The following is a 7,500-nucleotide window of genomic DNA, read 5'->3' on the forward strand; positions in this document are numbered from 1 at the left end:
ATAGATGTTAATCACCCAACTCGGATGAAATTAACGGTGGACAGAGTCATCTCTATGAAACCTTTGTACAATTTCACGCAGTAATTTGGAGGAATTTATAATTAAGACGAGTCGTTCTTTTATTGAGACTAAAATTCTCTTCGGCATGGAATCATGAAGTTTACATTGGTGCTGATTAGAACCACAATGGAGATGATAATCTTCATGATGATAGTAGTGATGATAACAATGATGATGATGACGATGATGCTGGTGGTGGTAGTGGTGATGCTCATGATGACGACGATGTCGATGCTGACGATGATGCTGATGATGATGATGGTGATGACGATGAAGATGATGTTAATAAAAACGGTGATGATGACGATGAAGATGATGTTGAAGATGATGATGATGGGGGCTGATGATGATGATGACGACGCCAATGATGGTAGTAGTGGTGGTGGTGGTGGTGACGACGACTCTGCTGATGAGAATAATGTCAGTGGAAGTGATAATGTCGATGGTGAAGGCGGTAGTATTTGTAATATTAGTATTAGTAGTAGTTGTAGTAGTAGAGTATTAATAGCAATAGCAGTAATGTTAGTAGTAGTAGCAGTAAGGTTAGTAGTTGTAGAGAGAGTTGGAGAAGAGGGTTAATAATGGCGAAGGCAGGTAATGGCGCTGACGATGCAGAAATCAAACTCATGATCTCCCCCAGTTGATAATCTAAACAAGCTTGTCAATCGACCATGTTTCCTGTGTTGCTAAGGCAAAAGAAGGAGGAGGAGGAAGAGGAAGAGGAGGAGGAGGAGAAAGAAGAGGTGAAGAAAGTGACGTTGATGTTGTTGTTGATGATGATGATGACGATGATGATGACGACGACGATGATGATGATGATGGCGCTGGTGATGGTGATGACGATGATGATGATGGAGAAAAAGGAAGAGAAGGACGACAAGAAGATGAAGAAGAAGGAGGAGGAAGGGAAGAAGAAAGAGAGAAGATGAAAGAGGCGATGGAGATGTTGATGATGATGATGATGATGATGATGATGATAAGGATGGAAAAAGTAGAGGAGGAAGAAAAGCAGACCAAGACGGAGAAGAGAGAGGAGATGAAGAAGAAGAAGAAGAAAAGAAGAGAAGAGGAAGAGGAAAGGAAAGAAGTCAAGAGGATGAAGAAGAGAAGGAGGGAGGGAGAGAGGGAGAGAAAGATGAAAAAGAAGAAAAAATGAAGAAGGGGGAAAATAAGTGAAGGAAAAAGAAAAAAAAGTAAGTGAAGAGGTGAAAAGAAAAAGACTAAAAAGAAGCAGAAGAGGATACCGTGTAGAAGAGCAATGGCTAGAAATAGATACAACGAAACACCGGAAGTGTCGAAATTTCAACAGGAACAACAAGAGCAGCAGCAGCAGCAACAACAACATGGGAGATAAAATAGTAACAACAACAACAACAACAATAATAATAATAATAATAACAACAATAACAATAATAATAATAATAATAATAATAGTAGTAGTAGTAGTAATAATAACAACAGTATTAATGATAATAATAATAACAATAATAATAACAACAACAACAATAATAATAATAATAGTAGTAGTAGTAGTAGTAGTAATAATAATAATAATAATAATAATAATAATAATAATAATAATAATAATAATGATAATAAAGATCAGCAAAGTTAAACATTTGAACATTTGTGGTTTGTTTCGTATGTTTCTTTTTTAAATGTTTTTTTTTTATAAACAGATCAACGTGTCAAAATCCTCCTACTTCTTCTTTGTATTCGGTTTAATCCGTCTCAGTGAAGCGGAAGTTAATAAGCGGATGTTTTTAGTAATGATCAAGCTACCAATTCCATTCAAAGTTCCGGAGACTTTACTACAAGAAAAAAAGAAGGAAAAAAGGAAAAAGACAAAAAGATGTCTGAAGGTGACATTAGACAAATCCAAATGTCGGTTGGGATTTTCGTTAATTTCGTTGAATTTAGTGGAAAAATCTCTTCGATTCTGCAGAAACGAATGGCGCCGAAATGGAGAAGTGGTTAGGGCTTCGGATTAAATGTGTCGTGGTATTTGTTCTCACTGTGAAACGATTTCAGTTTCGACTATCATCCATTCGGGGACGATGGAAAAAGTACACCAGTCTATGACAACGGATTTAAGGTTAGCGTGAACAATATCGATTTCTAAGATTAGTACAAAGTCATATGTATATATATAAAATACATAAACACACAAATCAGATAGGCACAAATGAATTCGGCAGCGTAATTTTAGCTAATCTAAGCGACATATTCTATCACTGAGAATGAATGCACACGGCTCAGCAGGTAGCCGGTGCTATGACAGTATGCTTACGTCAGCCAAACATACAGTAGAATGAACCTCATATATATATATATCCATGGCTGTAAAAAGCTGCCTTTGTTTTGCTTCTGGGGCATTGGAAAACCCGTGATGAGTTGTCCCTATAGAAGCCGTCTTGACACTCAGCCAGGACCGATGATTCATTTCAAGAAAAGAGACACAAGCACACGGCAAAAGGAAATCTTAGGTGATTTAATCCGCTTAACTGCAGAGAGTTCTTTCCCTTGATCATTCTACCTCTTCTTCGCCTGCATCTTCAATGAATTTATTTGAATCTTCTTACCTTGTTTTAACTATTTCAAAGCCGGATTGTTGAGGTCTTCGAGCGTTTCCTCGGGAGAATTCAGCTGTAACCGGGAATAGTATAAATATGTATGTATGTATGTATGTATGTATGTATGTATGTATGTATGTATGTATGTATGTATGTATGTATGTATGTATTATTATTATTATTATAACAAATTTTAGAAAGCTGTCTACCTTAGATATGCAATCTTATTTGATTATTTGAAGTACTTAAGTTAATCCTAAATATTCCCTTTCTTTTATCTGGGATTCCTTATTTTATGCAGAATATAACATACTCGACGCGCGTGCGCACACACACAGGCACGTTTTGCTCGTCTTTATGAATGTGTGTGTGTGAGTGCGTATGTCTATGTATATAGTTAAAATGAAATATATGCGTAACGTTTCCGAAGTATTGTTTATACAAGTTAAATGAATCAAAAAAGATATATAAAACCATCTTGTGTAACAATTTACTTTGTACACTTCCGATAATAAATTTATTACGATTGATATTTTGATATAAAATGCCCTATTTTCAGCCTCTCAAAATTAATACTGGACTTCAGATGTATTTTGAACATCGTTCTGTTGTTAAAATAATGTATAACCATTATTAGTGTTACTACAGAAGATATGTGAAATGAAAATTGCTGAGAGTCCACTTGGAGTTACAGATTGTACAATTGTTTGAATCCCATTGTAGGTTCAATTCTCATAGGATGGGATCTGTTCTTATTTTTTGAGTTGGGTTGCTAGTATAGAAATCTTATTCACAAAGAGAGACCTACGTGTAAGTATGTTTAATTTATGTTTGCATATTCACATTTATACCGTGTTCTTTTCGTAACTTTAATGTTCCCAAAGTTCGCTCGTTATTCCCAGCAGCTTCTCGCTGTTGATGCCACCAAAAGTGAACAATATTATCGTCAAAGGCGCGAAATTGTAAGGATATTTCGGACGATAATTGACGAGGAGTGAACAACTTGGGAGGGAATTTTCTGTTTGTTCTTTTGTTGTGTTTCTGTTTACCGGATGTGACACTGGCTCAAATGATGAGGATAGTCAAGAGAGTGTCTATGTCTACCGTGACTACACGGGTACCTGTCACAATGAACGAAAGTATGTTACATGTTACGAAGTCACACTCATTTGCAGCGTACGGCGGGCTCTCAATATATCGACAGCTTCACACATATCATCGTTCATTTAATTGTCAATATATAATATTTAATCATTAAGTAATAAAAGAATTGAATTAACTTATATTCTAATTTCGAAATATCTTCTCTATTGCAATATTGAGTGAAATGGTAATTAGTTTAATCAATTTATTTTGTAGCTAATAATTTCAATACCTGACACAGGAACTATCTTTTTATAATGTATAAACATTTACAAACACATATAATTACCATGAACTGGAAGTACGTGCCACACATCTCTGTCTGTCTGTTTATCTGTTTGTCTGTCTCCTTGCCTGTTTGTCTGCCAATGTATTTATATATGTATGTATGTATGTATGTCTGTTTGTCTGTATGTATGTATTTATCGTGGCATTCCGTCGGTTACAACGACAGGAGTTCCAGTTGATCCGATCAACGGAACAGCCTGCTCGTGAAATAAACATGCAAGTGGCTGAGAACTTCACAGACACGTGTACCCTTAACGTAGTTCTCGGGGGAGATTCAGCGTGACACAGAGTGCGACAAGGCTGGCCCTTTGAAATACAGGTACAACAGAAACAGGAAGAAAGAGTGAGAGAAGGTTGTGGTAAAAGAGTACAGCAGGGTTCGTCACCAGTCCCTGCCGGAGCCTCTTGGAGCTTTAGGTGTTTTCGCTCAATGAACATTCACAACACCCGGTGTGGGAATCGAAACCGCGATCCTACGACCGCGAGTCCTCTGCCCTAACCACTGGGCCATTGCGCCTCTACTTGTATGTATGTATGTATGCATCTATCTATCTATCTATCTATCTATCTATCTATCTATCTATCTATCTATCTATCTATTTATCTATCTATCTATCTATCTATCTATCTATCTATCTATCTATCTATTTATCTATCTATCTATCTATCTATCTATCTATCTATCTATCTATCTATCTATTTATCTATCTATCTATCTATCTATCTATCTATCTATCTATCTATCTATCTATCTATCTATCTATCTATCTATCTATTTATCTATCTATCTATCTATCTATCTATCTATCTATCTATCTATCTATCTATCTGCCTACCTACGCACTTACACAAATATATGTGCATCCACATGTCTCTTCATACATGGGTATATGTATAAGCTTTACTTTAAGAAACACTCACAGTCCTCTAACCACACATGCAATATAATATATACTCTCAAACTCACGCTAATACAAGCATACATATGCTTTTCTTGTGTATAATAAATTGTAGAAGCGCAGATAACAGTATCACAATACTAGGATTAATTTAATTAAATTAATTATATGCCAATAACACTTAATTAAACAAAAACCTTTTTGAGGATAAACATGCTCTTATATTATCTTAATGACATACTAATAAATCAGAACGATAATACAGTTCTATATTTAAGGAACTATGTACATTATTTGCATTATAAACGTTGTGTTAACAACAAACAAGATGAGAACAATTATCCGTCAACGGTAAATAATGTACATAACGAGCAATGAATACGGCGTAAATATACAGAAAAAAACCACGTGGGTCATTAATATGCGTTAAGAAAGGTAATTTTATGAATTTAGTTGTTGTTTAGTTTCAAGGATTGAAAGGGTGTGACAAGGCCGGCCCTTTGAAATACAGGTACAACTCATATTTGCCAGCTGAATGGACTGGAGCAACGTGAAATAAAGTGTCTTGCTCAAGGACACAACGCATCGCCAGGAATTGAACTCACGACCGTGAGTCGATTGGCCTAACCACTAAGCCACGCGCCTTCACACTGTAATTATAATAATGGCAACAATATAAAGAAATTGGAACTTACTTGGCAAAACAAAGAATTGTTTATTTGAAATTATTATTGGAAATTGAGAAAATAGAATTCATAACGCAGAAAAATAAAACAGAAAATAAAATATATAAAAATGAAGTACGAAAATAAGAAAATAAAATCATTAGGTGGGAAGAACGATAATTATGAATACCTGAGTGACATTTTACGTTTTTGCTTGATAAAGAGAGGAAAAACTTAATGGGAGTGACTTGGGAGATTTATGATCTCACAAAATGTTGGAACTGTCAAAATCTTTGAATTTCTTCCTTGAAAACTGCAATTAATTGTCTCAAGGCCCCTCTTCTTTACAGAATTTGATTTTGAAAGGCAGAAATGATAATCTCTTCTGATTATCGTCTTTCAGTTTCATGTGATAGTGTATCTCTAACAATTTCAATTGGTAAATCATAATATGGCGGCTTCAGTTGAGCTGAGGACAATTGGAGTGAACAAGGCGTTTTATGGAAGCTGTTAATCACAGCATAAGAACATGGCGTTTTGGATTTACGTCAGCAAAAAGGTAGAGAGTGAGTAAAATAGAAAGACAAAGAGCGAAATAGAAAGAGAGAGAGAGAGAGAGAGAGAGAGAGAGAGAGAGAGAGAGAGAGAGAGAGAGAATGGAATAGAAAATAAGATAGATAAATAGATTGACAAATAGATAGATGGACTGAAGGTAAAAGAGAAAGAGAGGAATGAAAAAAACAAAGAAAAACAGTCGGACATCGAAAACAGATTGTGACAGCGAGATTAGTTTTGGGGAAAGAGAGTGAAAGAGATATAGAGACAGAAAGGGAGAGAGAAGACTGTGTTTCATATATATATATATATATATATATATATATATATATATATATATATATTTATATATATATATATATATATATATATATATATATATACATATATATATATATACACACACACATATATATAATTATATATATATATATATATATACATATACATATATATACATATATATATGTATATATATGTGTATATATATATGTATATGCATATATATATATGAACACACATTTACACGTGCATGTATCTCTCTCTCTCTCTCTCTCTCTCTCTCTCTCTATATATATATATATATATATATACTGAGAGAGAGAGAGAGAGACTTAGAATGTAAGTGTGAGAGAGATAGAGAGCCAGAGACAGAAAGATATATATATATATATATATATATATATATATATATATATAGAGAGAGAGAGAGAGAGAGAGAGATAGAGAGAGAGAGAGAGAGGAGATCAAGAATGAGAAAAATAAAATGAAAAAAAATAAAGTTAATCTTCACAAGACTTCAGTGACAGTAGAGAAAGATAGTATGCTTAAAACATTATTATTGTTGTTGTTGTTGTTGTTATTATTATGGCTTACAGTAAACTTAAAAGGTAAGAAGTATTCTCGAAAGACAACACCTATTAAAGTAAAGATTATTTTCTCAATTCTGTCAGCTTCATCGTTTGGAACTTCTGGAAGATATTCCAATGAAGTGTTGTTAAACACTTCAACTTTATCGCTTTTTTTGCTTCATCAAGGTAAAAAAAATAACTCAAAAAAAAAAACAAAAAACAAAAGAAAGCCTCTGGAGCTTGCATTAAAAATATATTGAAAAAAGAAAAAAACTACAGTTATTTAGTTTCAAATTCGATGTTGTTGGTCTCACAATAGCCTCAACGCATTTTAGCTTCAGTTGTTGTTTAGCCCCAGGCTAATCATCTGATTATCATCTTTTTAAGTCGGTGGAGAGTACATTGTAATTCGTCCTAGTGTCTCTCAATGGCTGATGAACAGCTACTGGGAGTATTTCTGTTCAAA

Source organism: Octopus bimaculoides, chromosome 12, assembly GCF_046866305.1.
Source record: "Octopus bimaculoides isolate indiv1 chromosome 12, ASM4686630v1, whole genome shotgun sequence".
In the NCBI taxonomy this organism is placed as follows: domain Eukaryota; kingdom Metazoa; phylum Mollusca; class Cephalopoda; order Octopoda; family Octopodidae; genus Octopus; species Octopus bimaculoides.